Consider the following 16,731-nt stretch of genomic DNA (forward strand, 5'->3'; position numbering starts at 1 on the left):
TGGAATTGGGGTTTGACCTCGATTTAACCATTGTTTCTATTTTTTTATATCATGATAAAGAACCCATTTTTCGTCTCTGGTGATAAAGTCATGGAGAAACGGGGTAAAATGTTGCTTTTCTTGCAGTATTTTGCATGTGTTGAGGCGTTGAGCTTTGTTGCGTCGGTGAGCGCGTGAGGAACCGAGATACCTTATTTTTTAACTTTTCGCAGTTTCTCAAGATAACGATGGGTGTTCGACCGTGATGTGCCGACTTTCTTCGATAATTCATCAATGGTCATAATCGGATTTGCTTCGATTTCCGCCTTTAGAGCTGGACTATCCACTAGACTGGGCCCGTCCACTTCGAAGCTCGTCCTTCAAATCGAGATTGCCCGTTGGAAATTTTTTGAACCCACTTTGGCACTTTCTTTTGTCCAGTATATCATCGTAAATGTCATAAATGCATTCTGTTGCTTCTGTCGCAGTTTTTTTTTAATGAAACGAAAACAGCATACAGTTTCTTAAATGTGTTTCCGAAGGACACATCTCTGCCATTGTTTGTAAATGGGGTAGAAAAGTTTTTTTTTGTTTAAAAGAAAGGCAAAGGATCACAGAGAAGAAAAAAATTACAACGCACGTCTTCACTGCTCATCGGACCCAAAAATACTAAGCCAAAGTTGCCTATTAAAAAAACGACATTAATTCCGGGATTACCTAATACAATATAAAATATACACATAAAATACAAAAAAAATAGTGCTTATCACATTTTTTGTATTGTAGCAGTATTGCTGACGCAACACTTTTAAAATATATGCTATAACTATGAAATATTCATCGCAGATGTGCATTATATATAATAATCACATTGTCATATACAATTACAATATTACAAAAAAATGGTTTGTTGTATAATGTGATAAAATAAATTGTTTTAGTGCTCATTTAAACCTTCATAAAATGTTGACTAGATGGAAAACAAGCTATACACTTGTGGTAAAAACTATAGCTTTTTATATTTCATAAGGAAGGCAGAAGACATGTCTTGAAACACTATTAAGATACGTCTTAAGATTTTCATTACATTGCTCTGAAATTCACATTTTGACATTTTTTTACGTCTCTGTTTACATTTTAGATTTAAAAGGACGGAATAGCGTAGTCCGTAACGTTTCAGACTAGTAACTTTGAGGTTGCGGGTTCGAGCCTCAGCAGCGGCACTCGAATTTTTATTTATAAAAAATGCGCTATTAATAAAAAAACCGGCCCCAGCTGCAGTGACATCTATTGGTTATAAATTATATTACATCAAGGAATTTATAATTAATAATATAGATGTCACCGATTCCATGGTTAATACTTACTTGTAGGTATTCATTATATGTGATTGACTTACTCAATTGGTACAGATTTACCCCGTTATAACGCATTGGGCTTACTCCTGTCAGGTTAGATTTAGTACAAATAATAATTGCCCATATATTTTTTAAATTTCTAATATGCCTGGGAAATTGGCAATAAATTTATAAATTAAAATTTAATACATAGTTTATAATCTTCTTGTGGATAACGGTGTTATAAAAAGAAGTGCAGTTATATAAATATGTTAAAAACGTTCAACTTCTTTGAACCTGTTTTGTGTGGAGCTTCCATCATTTAATATTGAAATTGCAGAATAAATTAATAAATTATATTGTTAAAAAACATTGCAAATTATTAACAATGTGAAAGTAAATGTGCAGATAAAAAATCGTATTTCATTGCCGTAACTATAGTAGTTAGAGCATCTGCATGCAAGCATTCTATTGCTCATAATTATAGTAAATACATTCTTTAAATATATACTCCTTTCTTATGTTATTGATATGTGAATAGAGAGTAAAAAACACATATTTTTGTATTGAGTTATTAAATACACGATCTAACTATCGATTATATGTTATATTTGATATTTGTTTATGTAATATTTGATCTGAAAGTTTACAACAAATCTATGTTATATAAAAAAAATTGTTGACGCTATAAAAATTAAAATTTCGCAAAGATTTATATGTAATAATATCAGCATCAAAAATCTCAATCGTCAGACGAGTGAAATTTCATCAAATGAAAAATGATAGATGGTTTCTACGGTCTTAATCGCTCTCGGTGTGTTAAAAATGATTTTGTTACGAATAAACACAAAATTGTCTACCATGGGCATATTGTTCACTGTAGAAATTCTTAAAGTTCATCAATCATCAGCGTTACCGCAGACAGGTGTTAAATCTCTTCATTTTTTTGTCATTCCCATAATAATAATTAATGAATTAGTTAAACTTTCGAGTTAAATTACTTTCTAATGTTTTTGTTTGGTTTGGAAGGTCAAAATCGATTCCATTTTTTTCAGCATGTGCATTATTGCGTTTCCTTGTTTCATATTCATGGGCCGTGTACCTTTGCCCTTCGCGTAAGGTCAGAAGTCTTACTCACACCCTAATCTAAAAATCGATAGTCGTTTAGGATCTGTGTTTAAATCGCACGCATACTTAACTTCTACTTTGAATTTTTCCCCTCACATACTGATTTATTTTTATTTTTTGTTACAGGTAAGCGGAAACAACTGTTGTCGAGTAACTGAACGCGTCCATAATAATACAGTATGTACCTTGTGAATATTATTGTTATTTTTTCATCGTCGACGGTTCAATTTGCTCTCGTCAATTGTGTAGCAGACTTAAATAGTTACATATGCCCAATTTATTGTAGTTACGTGCCAATGCACACATGCGTGATACGCAGGGATAAAACACCATTATGTACTGCTTTGTAAATTTATATCGTATTATTTTTATAATGTTTATAGTGTAGCAAAACTATCGCAAGTGAATTATTCAAGGCCTTTTCAGTCACAGCTCCAAAGAAGGTCATTCTGACAGACGTTAAAAATAAAGTATACTTACGAAGAGCTTGGAAAAAATGCATCCGTATTTGTTTTGATTTGTCATAATTTAAAATTAGCATTACGATCATAGTATTTGCCAACTGAGTTATTTATAATACATGTTAAGCTTCAACATGAAAATATTTTAAATAAATAATTTTAATTTTTAGCCTCAATGATATTTTATATGCTGTAAAATGTTTTACATTTAATTTATTAATACATATTGCACAGTGAGTGTAAAAGTTTCTACTTTCAGTGCATGACAATTGTAATTGTCATGTACTTGATAATGTAAAAAATAAGTATGTGAGTTTCGACATTTTTCATCATAAAATTACAAACATTTCACATTTCACGTATGTTAAATACAGTCAGTTACAAATTACAGTAAGTAAATAATTTCTATAATATAAAAACACTAATATCTTCATTGTTGTAGTTGTTATAGTATTATATTATACTAACAGTGACACGTGCATGCATATAAATATATATTTTTATTACGTTACCTAACTAAAAATGTAGCGTTTTTATAACGTAGACGTATCAAAGTTGCAAATATCTATAGTAATTAGTAATTGTCACAAATTTAGTTTCACGTTCAAGGGGTGATCGCAACAATTAAACATACAATATAAAAATATTCATATAAATACAAAATAATACTTATTTTTGGTATTGTAGTATTACTGTCCCAACACTTGCATTTAGATAGATGCAAAAAATTGTATTATTAGACATACTGAATTAGTATATATTATTATTAGGGGTGATAAGACATAATGAATTAGTAGCCATAAATAATCGAATTATCGATAGGATTGAGTCCTTCCCACGTGTATCAATTATGGTAATCTGCAGTGTATTTGCATGACAATTTGATCTAAATATTTGGACACCCATATCAGTTGAAAATGCTAGCAGATACGTATTAATAATCTCATTTATAAATTATTGCTTGTGTTTTGAAAGTTCTAAAAACTATAGTCTTTATATATGTAGACGTGCTTTGAGTCTTTATTTACTAATATGTGAATCTTTCGGTTTTTATTGTGTACAAAGTTTTATATTAATAATTGCATATAATTTGCGCAATCAGTTTACATAAGTGTTGCTAGTGTAGTCTTGTTTGCTTCTCTCAAGATTAGTTAGATTTGATCTGACGTGAAATGGGAAGCGGCTGCTTAGGATCGTGCTGGTCAATTTTCGGCTTAAATTCAGCTTGGTGCGAGTGTTAAAAGTTTGGTATAATTATAAAAAAACTTGTGGCAAGTGGAAGTATTCTGATTAAAAGTGTCGCGAATACGATATGTTCGCGCTTATTATTTACTTTTTTGCTAAGGTAATTGATTCGGGGCGAAAACAGACTATATTATTGTTGTTGCTAATCTATTTAAAATATTATTATTAAGTTTCCAGTGACAGGATTGCCAAATCCTGTCACTGGAAACTTGTTATTTGGCTACCTAAAAGGCACTGTGGTCACGCAAGTGGTCCTAATACGCTTAAATATTCGATCGGCACCTGCGCTTGAATAATGCTGGCGTGAAAAATTAACCTGTTCTGCAATTTGCTAATAAGTATTATGCTTTTAACAAGTAATTACGATAAATTGAGTCTTATACTCTTGGTTATTAGACATATATCTCACTCAAATAAATTAATGATTATATTTTTTTATATATTTTGGTTATACTTAGATTACAGCAATGCTATAATCTCACAGACAAGATATAAATTAAAAAACGAATTTATCATTATAGGATTCTAACCAATGTATTTTATGTATTGTTAGTTGACTTATACCTCTTGTCTATCATGCTGATTAGTATTACGTTTATCTAAAACGCTTTACCCTTTATATTTCAATATTCCTCACCAGCGAAAATTAATTATTGTCATACAAAATGGGTAAATATTTATTTTTATGGAGTATTTTTATAGTCTAAAGATCCAATAATAATATTTTTGATCGGTTTTATGTTATTGCGGTTGATAAATAAATAGTTCTTAAAAAACTATAAACCAAATGTAGGTTAGGTTTTATGTTTATTTGTGTTAATTTTTTGTTTATAAAAACAGTTTGGGCAATGGTAGAGTCAGGGACGTCATTTCAGATTTTTCCAGAGGGGGAGAGTAAAATTTGGCCAGCCAGTGGTCAATTTTTAAATATTATTTTAATGCTATTAAATCCGCAAATCGTTCAACGTGTTTTTTAATTTAGTTACATAGGTAATCACAGCTGTAGGTGAAACATCAGATTCTGAAACAGCTTTAAGCTAGGAAAGTGATTGATGTCTTTTCTATTATATTCTTTTGGAAAAGTTGTATTTAACATTTCAACTTTTTCCAGGGGGTGGCAAAAGTTTTTTGTCATATTTCGATTTCATTAAGATTCATAGTATTTCATTAAATGACATGCATTTTTCTGACCAAATTCAAGGGGGTCCCTGTTTAGAATCTACGTTAAAAGCAATAAAATCGTAATAAAGGATAGCTAACATAGTATAATATTCAAATGCAGAATATGCTAAATGCGGCGTCTCTCTGTACTTCTTCTTTTGCTTATTTTACCTAAGAGACGAGTTGGCTTAGTTTGTATTTTGGACTTGACCTAATGAAAGTTCTAAAACTGTAATTAGTCTTATAACTTCATTGGGTACGTTTTGAGTTAGAACAGCAAATTAAGTTTCATAGTCATTTTAGAGCAGTATAATATTTTACTGGCGCCTTTTTTCGCTAGTAGAAATATATATGTATAAAATGTATTTGGACTTCACTAGCAAAAATATAACTTTATCTAAAAATACACATTCACTGTACATAGCATGTAGATAAATAATGATAAGTGTGTAAATAAATATATATTACTACGTAAGGAAAAGTTGAAATCATATAATTTTACTAATACCTGTCAGATAAATTACATTTTTACTAGTAAAAATATATATCTACCGGTGAATATGTATTCCAATATGATTTCACTGAAATGACTTTCAGATTTTAAGGCCCAATGGGAAAAATCTCAGCCAGAAATAGACGTTGGATTAAATGGACGAAATAGACTGGTGTTAATTAATTGTATAATATTACATATATTGCAACAAACTAATATGGGCAAGAATCGTGTATGTCCGAGTGCTGGTGGGGAAGCTGGCGGAGGGATAATGTCCTGTGGATGGTCCTCTGAGGTCTCATAATTTAGAGATGTTCCACTCTCTGTGGCACGTTCCTCTTGCTGTCCGCCGATGTCCTTTTATGTCGGTTCCTTATTTGCTTCTCTGACCGTCTGTTCTTCGTCCATTGAAGATCAGCTAGAAAACTCTGGCGAATCATAACCATGCAGCGATCATTCAGACAATTGTTGCATTTGTTTATTTGACTAACGAAATATGTTCACGCCTCTAGAAAGTGACATTTGGTTGATGGATCTTTCGAAGGTCAAATTGTGAAACGTGCTAAATATGGCTAAACGATGCTTTTTTTTGTCGATGGTGTATTGTTTCCGCACCCTTTATGCAACAAAGAAATATTTTTTCTCTGCATTGGATGGTAATTACGTGTTACAGTCTTTTGTCACGTTCATCTTTATTTTTACTGTGGTTACGGTGATTAATTGCGCGAGTTTCAATAAGAACCTCTACAACATATTTAAAAAAAGTATTTTCGGTATAGATTCGACACTGTTTTTTTTAGATTTTAGAAAGATAACCTGAGAATTTCTGGTTTAGAATCAAAGACGCCATTTCATTTTTTTTTAATATTTCTATTTCATTATGATTCATAGTATTTAATTTAATGACATGAATGGACAAATTCAGGGGGAGGCAATTGCCCCCACCTGCTCCCATATATATCATAAAAATATCATAAAATTAAACAATACTACATGGTATTTTTGAAAATAGATTAAAAGTAGAATCGGCTTTGAAAATTACAGGGCCTTGTGTTAAGATTTTGCTTTTGTAGCGTATACGTTACAAAAGCAAAATATTGGATCTTTTCGAGAGCAAAATATATGTACATAATATTGCTTGCGGCGCTTTGTTCATTTTGAAGTTCGATTTATTGTCCATTTTCATGTTGACAATACAAGAAAACATTTTTTAGTAAGTCTGATACAACTGTTTTATTGGACGGCTTCCGTCATGCTTTGCTTAAAAGAACAACTTAAACCTACGAAATATTTTGGAGTGTAAGGGCTAAAATTAAATTCATTATTATTACAAAAACGTTTTAGCCGAATTAAAAACATGCGCAATTTGTTTGTTTTAACACTTTTCGCCTCGCGAGAGTTATCAACGCGTAACCAAACTGCCCGGTTACGTATCCCTGGCGACCAGTGGCGCGTAACACCGGCGCGCGTTCCTCGCGCGGCCCCTCAGTCAGTTCGCGGCTCTTGCGCGTCGCGCTCGTTTAGTGGACCGCCTACGGTTATCGTTTTTGTGCTTCAATTTTTCGTCGTTCTTCAGTGGTGATGTGTGCCGTCCGTAGTGGCGATGATCACGATAATTGTGTCGAATCCAGCTATAGTGGTGACAAAGCGATTAAAGTGACCCGCTGAGGCGACTGAAAACCGGCCGCTGCTCTCCGGGAGCGATTCATGATCTGACCAAGGTAAACAACCGGATAGTTTCGAAATTGGCAGGGTTGTGTATATCGCCACGGTGTCTCAAAGATAAGGGTTGAACTCTTATCGGCGATCGAACTCTTTGCGATTGTATTAGTGTGTAGTTAGTTGTTGAACGCGACCTTGTGATAATCACCAGGAAGTTCTAGAAATTTATTTTTCATGAAGCCTTATTTTGAAACGTTGTAGTAAACACGTGTGTAAAATATATCTATGAATAATGTTCAAAACACCGTGACATGATATGTGTATTAAAATAAGTAATACGTACAGTTTCATTGACTAATGTGTGACGATATTAATTAAACCGGTTCATACTTAATTCATCCAGTATCGATTTCTATTATTTAAAAAAAAATACAGTTAATGTTTTAATCTATAATATATACGAATTTATCGATTTTTTCAATCTATAATTAGTCTAGTGACGTTTGTGTGTTTAATTTTTTATTGAAAAAGGGTCTCAAATTATAGATAACCTTTTGAACTAGTATCATAAATACATTTAGATCATGGAACATTGTGTTCCGAAACAGTGAATCATATAAAAGTTTCATCATTATAATTTTAAAACGATATGATAGTATCAAATTAAAGAAGATTTAAGAGAGCTTTTCGGCAATTATATCAATTAGAAGTTGCTTTATAAATAGAGTAGGGTTAGCCAACTATTTCGTATAATATTCAAAATTAAATTTAAATTTTATAAATTAGCCTATATGTTTGTAATTTATGTACATTTAAAAAAATCATAAAATACAGTCTTATGCTTAATGATTTGATCTAGGTCGAGAGATTTAAACTATTTCTTAATTATTGTAATAGTCATAATACCTGACGATGGTGGTTATGGATGATTTTTTCGTTTACTGTTTGCATAAATTTTGTGCGCTTTGTAAAAAACACACGTTAAACTGCGTATTTATTGTAACATATTTATTTAGCTCTAGCTAAAGATGTCACTAATATCATATAATTCATATAAATAAAAATAGTTAAATAGCTAAAATTGAATTATTTCCATCTCCTTTATGTCTCTAGTAATAGACATTTAGAGTACATCTTTATTACTTATATCCCGTCACTATCTCTCGACCTTCTTACGCACATTCATCAATGCTTAAAGGTATTTCGAAGTTTTGCCGCTATTATTAAATTTTATTGTATTTGCTATATCATTAGCGTTTCGTATTTTACGAGTAATCTTGAAAATTCTCGATAAATTTGGACATATAGAAAAATATACATGTTTTTTTAAAACAATTTTATTAACAGCATTGGGTCAATATTACTGGAGTTCACGCTTTTAAAAAAAACGGGATGAGAAATATCGATTATATATATATTAATAAAATTATTCCGTTATAAATCTCAAGTTCTTTCTTATAAAAACAAAGTCCAGTTTCAAATTTTATTGCCTGTGTCCACATCCTCTGTAGAAATTACAGAAATTGAAAACATTTTTTTAATTTCATAAATAATTATCTACTCCGATGCATATACCGTAGGTTTATGTTTTATGAAACGAAATGGATCTCATATATATTACTAAGAGTGTCACATTTTTATGAAAAATAATAAAAATAATTAAATAAAGTAACGAATGTGCAAATCAAACACAATCCAGACAAAGCCAAAAATCGTCGGGAACGCCATACACACTAGTTAATATAGTTGCATATACATTATATTATAGTTAATAATGAATATATATATAGGAACATAAATAGCGGTAAAATATTTATTTAAACATACAAGTACATTATTAATTTATTTAAATTACCCATATTATTATAATTCTCACTTTAATATTTAATATCTTTTTATTATTTGATATTTTACAAAAAAAAAAACATTTAACCGGCGAACGTATATTTACAAGGTTATAACAATATAATAATTTTTAAGTCTTAATTTTTTATTGACTGGCTTACGTCCAGGTCGAAACGAATGTTTGCTTATCGTCATTCCTAGAGTAGGTCATAAAACTTAAGGTTAGAATAGAGTAGTCCGCAAGGTCTAGACTAGTAACCTAGAAGCCGGCAGCAAACTCATTGTTTTTTAACAAATCACTAATATTAAAAACATATAATATTTATATTGATTATAAATTATAACTCCGTTCCATTCCATTATAACCGATTTCCAGACTTTCAGTCTTGTGCTTCATACTTATCGTAGATATTGTAACGCATTGGGCTTAGAATATAATAATAAAAAATAGTATCAAACAATGTTTTTGGAGTATTAATCGGAAATATTTGTTCCTTTTCGTACTACCTGCAACGAACACAGCTGTGAATTTAGCGGATTAAAATCACTATCTGTCTACAAAATTGCAACCATTTAAAAATATTTGTATAAATTTAATTTGAATAAAAAAAACATTTTATAAGAATTGTCCAGAAACCTTTACATTTTTAGAGAAACGAGAAATCTTAATTTTGCATTATTCTCGAGAGGAAAGACTTTTGCAGTACAGAGTTTGACGCTTAAAGATTTTACAATATCATTCCAAATTTGGCTTTGAAACACTGACCAATAAAATAGTTACGATTATTTTAAAAAAGCAAATTAGTCGCGGTATTCAATGTGTTAATGTATATAAAATTTTGATTAATATTTTTCTTATCTTTAAGTCATTATCGATTATAAATGAAACTAATGAGCCTAAAGAGGAGTAGAATGTCAATAAACATTTATGGTAGCTGTGAATTGCCGTAAAAATGTTCAAGTAACAATAGTTTCTGCTTCGATTCTTCAATTATCAAACCTATATTAGTTTATTTTTTTAAGAAATTTAATTATTTATCGGATTTTAATGGATTGTTCAATTAATTGCGCTTCGAAAAAAATATGAATGGTTAAAATATATTTTTTTATTGTAAGAAAGCGTTCATAATTATTTAGCTTGCAGCTAGAAATTTTATATATTTTTTATATTATTTTGTTAGAATAAATTTTAAAGTATGTGTATTTACATGTGATGATTTTTTAATTAATTTATGAAAATAGTTACAATTCTGTATGTATTATTATCATTGGCAATACATTAACTGTTTAATAAATATTAAAATCTGGCAGTTCTCATGTCTATTATTTTATGTTAAATTATTATAAAAATAAAATAACCAATTATAAATAATTTCGCTTCCGAATTAATCTAAATATTCGCACTAGCACGATAATATTGGTTTTGCCATATCGTCAAATTCCTGGTATTAGTCGCATTAATCATCGCCGCCGCGTCGCGCATAACTTTCACGTATTTCGTGGTCATTCGCCGAAGATGCGATAATACCGATATATATTGATACAGTCGATAAGGAGGAAAAAGTTCAACATTTCAACGAAAATCTCCGAGGTCAGGTCCCGTTAGTGCGCCGATGCGTTCGGAACTGGTTTTGTGTCATCTTTGTTTTCGAGTGAAAGTGCAAAAAAGCTTTTTAAGAGACGCACACGAGCCGTCCATCACGTGACATGTCACGAGACTTTGTGAGTTGCCTCCACGGTAGGCGATTTCGACTGCACAATAAATAATTAATGATTTTTTTTGTAAAAAAGCAATCCTTATCATGCCGGAACCGAAAAAACTGCTTGAACAATATCAGATTGCTAGCAGACGCTTCGGCTCGTTAACGTTCGACTTTAGCGCTTCATTTGCATTGCAATTTTCTCGCAAGTGTACCCAAAAACCATCACATTCAAGATTATGTACCGTGTTAAATTTTAACTCTTTAATGTATTGAGTAACTGACTCATAACTAATTTCGTTGGTTTCTATGAATATTATGCATACGAAATTGCTGCAGAACTAATTTCGTTGGTTTCTAGGATGATTATATAACATAATAATATTTGTTCGTACAAAGACGGTTGTTTAAGATTTAAATAAATGAATGTTTATTCATTTCAATTTGAAACCATGTTGTTAAGCCGTTGCCAAGAGAGCATATTATAGATACAGTTACATTGGATCATTTATCGCAAATATTTTTGAGATATATTATTAGATTGCTTTTCGAAAAAGAAAATATAATATACTTATATGGGTTTGTTGCTATATGGCATATCATATATGTGGTATGGGTGTGTAAACTTAAAAAAGTAGATACTAATATGATGAGATTTTTAAAATTAGGAAAAAATGTGTAAAAAATCACCAAATGATAATATTTTAATTGTATTAATAAATATAATACATTTTATTTGATAGTCCTACTAATAATATAAAATATTTATGTATTAATTATTTATCAACTTTCAAGAAAGTACGTTACTTGAAAATTTGTCTGTATTTTATTCTATATATTTTGTTCTTTATAAAGAAAAAAGATATTAATCCATTTTGCAGTGTTGCGTTCAGTGACAATAAAGTTTATATGAGATACTTATTTGGAAATACGAAATTTTCATATCGTATGTATTTGAACGGTAGAAATCAATATTACCCAAAAGTGGAGTATAGATAAATTTATTAAATAAAAATAATATTTAATAATTTATAGGTAATATTTTGTATTTTCAAGTTAAAGATGTATTTTATCGAGTTAAAGGTCTTAAACCTAGTCGTTGAAATTGTTTTGTTGTTAGTTAACTAGCCATTCAATAATCTGAATTATTCACTTTACCATTTAAAGTTAAGTGACCTGACATAACTGTAAGATGAACAGAGAACATAAAACACGTATAGTTTTACTGTTTTTATAATTTATGTTTATTTCCATGTACTTCAGACTGTTTTATAATGAATCTTATTTTAATTATTAGTACAAAAAAACATTTCGAAATTTATTTGGTAATAGATAATTCTGATTATTTCAAACATTTAAATATCACTACGTCACTTTGTTTGTTAGCTGCAAAATATCTCTGACTCAGTCTGGTCATTGCCACGAACCTCACGACTGTAGACGATTTTATTATTATCTATTTTCCCTCTCTTGTTCGAATCATTGACGAGCTTAACATTTTTATTTTATTATAATTGCAGCAGTTACGCAAAATTGGCTGGTAGCATTGCCTTTTTACTGTTAGAAATTTTTATAATGTGTATCATTTTCTTATTGACGATTATTATGCCGATCGGTTTTCGATTGCGGATACGAAAATGCGTTACGGTGGGCTATTGCAAATTCATAAATATACAACGAAAAAATACAAATTTATTAATAAATTAATTTGTGGGTTAATATATCGTAACTGAATGAAAGTTAAATGTAGATAAATGCTGTCCGACTAACCAGGAAAACTTGATATAAAACGGATGAACACGTCACTTTCGCGCTGTTTCATTAATGGTTACTTCGTTTGTGGGTTAATTGAAATTGGATATACGATCGGGGTGTTAGATGGTTTAATTTTAGATTTAGTGTGTAAACACGATTAAGGTGTAAAATAGCTGAATGAAAGTTTACGATAAATAGTTATTTGTGTTTTAATTGCATATTTTTACAGCGCAATTATTATTTCTCGCTATTGGATTAAAAATAATATTTATTAAGTAACTCGTCGCGATATCATCGACTAGCCATGGCTTTGTTCTATCCACAGAGTTACACGATATCCCTCAAGCGAAGGAGTTAACCGATCCGGTCAATCCATATCCGATTTCCGTGTCAAGTCGGTCGTGTCCAATCCGGCATTGTCTGCAAAACCACAAACGCAAGCCCGTGGATATATTTTCCAAGACCGCAGACCCTCGGTCCCCCATATCAAAGACCTCATCAGTGTCCCGCGAGACGGTCCACGAGCACGACAGTCGCAACAACCCTCCCCATAAAAATAACCATGTAAAAACCGTGTGATTTCTTCTGTCTAGAGTTACGCAATCGCATGTGGGGGACATGCGTCGTTGAATGATTCATCCTCGCCGGGATATTTAAAGATTGTGTGTCTTGTATGTCGTGGAGTTTGTGTGTTTAATATTATGTTTAAATCTTCGTCCCAGTTACAAAGTCACGTAACTCTATTTAGAGTGTGCCGTGGAACAGAATTCTGGCTATTGTTTTTTCATCTTGTAGTAGTTAAAAATCAGCATTAAATTGATTATAGGTCTAGGGTTAAATGGAAGTTTACTAGTGATTTTGTGTATGTATATAATTCTCTCAAGCTTTAATAATATTATTGATATTGTTTAATAATGTTATTACAAACCTTTATTCAAGACACTTTATTTTGCCTTGGTTTATGTTATTGAAGTCGAAGAATTTCAAGCGGAGCGAAGTCGTATAAAATCGGCCGAATCCGACTCCTTTTTAATGCTTGCGTGTCGTCATTATGCCTGCACTACACTCTCTGGAAGTTGGCCAAGATTGGCCAAGGACGAAGAATATAGTGGGTTACTTTGGTCGAGTTCGGTGCTGCCTGCTCTAAAATCTTTTGGAAGTTGTCCGAGGTTAGCGAGCACTAAATTCAGTCGACTTGGCAGGCTTCGAGCGTTTCCGAACATTGTCGGCAAACGGACCGAAGTCAAAGGAACCGAAGTCGGAGCTGCTCTTTTGAGCGCGAGCGATGAGATACTTCCCCTTTCGCTCTCTCGCGTGTTAAGTGATGACAGTGAGAGAGATAATGATATGGTTTTTCGCAAACTGAGATAGAACGAGTAACTCGGTTCAATTTCAGTATGCGCGTAGGCGTCTAATGGTCAACAGGCATGTCGAGCGCTGCATCGTGGTTACGTGGCCAAGTTATAATACCACATGCTTATCGGGGACTTCAACAGACTCTTACTGACATCTTTGAATATTTTAGGGCACCAAAAGGGATTAATTATATTTTTGATAGTATATTCTTCTAACAGATATCGTTATTATATTTTTTTCATATAAAATTAAATAATTAGTGGTACTTGATTTTGTTAAAAAAAATCGTTTCGAATATCCTTATGTATTTTCCTAGATCGGTTTATATAAATGTCACACCATAACGAATTCTTATTTAGAATCGATGGCGACAAATTCTTGGATAGTCACAGATGTGGTGTTCGTATTCTGAAGTATCATTTTTATGCCTTATGACATTTTGAAAAAGCCGGCAAAGATTTTGCGTAAATTGAATATTTACGACCGAAAAGTTTTCACTGATATTATATTGGTGAGTGCCCACACAAACTTTTATAATTATCAGTAGCGTAATTTGAATAATATGACAATTTAAAAATTGCGATTATTTGGCACATTTTTCGATCGCATGCAAATATACCAGCTGTACGTGACAGAAGCCGCCATACGGATGTCATTCACGACCGCCGCACAGTGTACGATTTGACCAATCTAGCTGGACAAAACTCAGAATCAGACGTATAGGATTTTAAATGGTCTCAAATTACAATTTAGAGATGTGGCAGCAAATAAAACACAATTTTGTTAATCCTACTAAATTTATTTGGATTTTAACAAAGTTTTTATGTGAGAAAAAATTTTTATGCTGCTTTTCTTAGGCAGTTTCCGTAACAAATAAAAGTAAGGATCAGACGACATTAATAAATATTTTGTGCGAACACGTATTTTGTGCGAACACGAGAAGTTTTTAATGTGTGACCTAATTTGACCTTCCTAATTTCTTTGTTTTTGCCCTTTGAAGCCTCTTCAGACATTTGTTCTATTATTTCTGCTCCGTGTATCAGGATCTTATGCAATGTAGCTGGCATGTTATACCACGGGTATAGGATGATATATAAGTCTCGTGTTTCCAAACAATATTGCTTAAATTTGTCCGGGTCCATTTTATAGCCAGACGCTATGACTGTAAGAATAGTAAATAAATTAAATTTTCTTTGATACTGGTGATACGAGCCGTTGCTTTAAAATTGTGAAAAACGCCCTTGCGGTGTTCCCATCGTTGCTCGTACCAAAATCTGGTTTAACTTTGTCTACTATGAGACTGATTTCTTTGAATTTACCCTTTATTTCATCCTTCTTCTTCTTCAGCATACATTTGCACAGTGAAATTGTTTGCAATAAATAAAGCCAACGCTTCTTCCGGGGTGTAAGACCGTTGTTATTTTTTCACGCTAATTCATCTCCGAGCTTTTTTATAACCAGTAGCTCGTTTTGGTAAAACTGTAGATACTTCCTCCATTAAATTAGCAGCGTCTCATTTTCCACTGGCTCGCACACTTAATTGTGCAGCAAAAAATAGCTGTGCATCGTTATATTTTTCCAATTGAACTTTGCGCTTTTTTGTTTTTGTACAACTATCTTCAAAACGCTTTTTCGGTCTACCAATACTGAAACTTGGTTTCGGTGACTATTCGTGGAACATATAAAACACTAATTCTTAATTTAACCATTTTTCATAGACACTTAAAAATAAGTCTAATCGTACGAAGCCATTTCACACGAATCTTCTCACATTCTTTTTTCAGAAAGGTCCATAAGGGCTTCTCCTGATCTTGTGTAATGAGCAAATCAACAAATCTTGACTTTACAAACATAATAACTTTGTTTAATCTGCCTTTGGAAGGGATAGAACGCCAAAAGTCAAATAATGACTTTCGTGAAATTTGGGCACTTATAATGAAACAAATTAAAAATCTTTAGAATCGCACATAATCGCACAAAATAATTATGTTCTTAAAAAACTATAATGATGCGAGAATACGTTTAGAGCTTTGTCATGCCTTGACTCAACTTGACTACATACTTTAAGACCATCCAAAGTTAATTTTTTTGTTTTTTTTGTTGTTTTGAAAATGGTATATTTTAAGACAGTATTCCTAAGTATTCACGAATATTTTGGTGGATTAAAATGCAATGATAGATTGATAATTACCTCTAGTTAAAGAATCCATCACTAAAAAGTACTTAAATCACACAAAACACAGTAAACCAAGCACAAACGTCAATGTTCACAGCTGCACTAAGCGGCTAATCGCGGCTACCTAGATCCAAAACGGTAACTTTGCCCATTTTTATTGAAGGGATCGCGACTCAAAAACTGTTTTGGAGTACGTTACCGGTTGTAGGGAACATTCAAGGGTATAGTAATATTAAAAAAAAGCAATATCTGAACATTATAATTTTAGACTTTTGTCCACCTAGATTAGTCAAATCGTATACTGTGCGCCGTCCGGACGGCATATGAAATTTGCGGCAGTGTGGTCGCTTACTCGAAGTCGTAAGTCCGGCCGACTTTAGTTGTAACTTCCAGAGAGTGTAGTACAGGCATAACAATTTCCACCCCGACAAAT

The 16,731-nt window shown here is 31.9% G+C and overlaps 1 protein-coding gene across 2 annotated transcripts in view; it reads left to right on the top strand.

Moving 5' to 3' along the window:
- Positions 1 to 16,731, top strand: part of jvl (javelin-like) — a 153,338-nt gene that overhangs the window by 81,030 nt on the left and 55,577 nt on the right. The window contains exon 1 of one of the 2 annotated variants that reach the window (XM_088194292.1): positions 7,290 to 7,525. The exons of the other annotated variant lie outside the window; for it this stretch is intronic. The gene's annotated coding sequence lies outside the window, so the exon portion shown is untranslated. Of the gene's footprint in view, positions 1 to 7,289; positions 7,526 to 16,731 lie in introns of those variants that run through there. 2 annotated transcript variants of the gene reach the window in all.

The sequence above is a fragment of the Plectrocnemia conspersa genome, unplaced genomic scaffold, assembly GCF_051122295.1.
Source record: "Plectrocnemia conspersa isolate PC_06_02 unplaced genomic scaffold, ASM5112229v1 ptg000010l, whole genome shotgun sequence".
In the NCBI taxonomy this organism is placed as follows: domain Eukaryota; kingdom Metazoa; phylum Arthropoda; class Insecta; order Trichoptera; family Polycentropodidae; genus Plectrocnemia; species Plectrocnemia conspersa.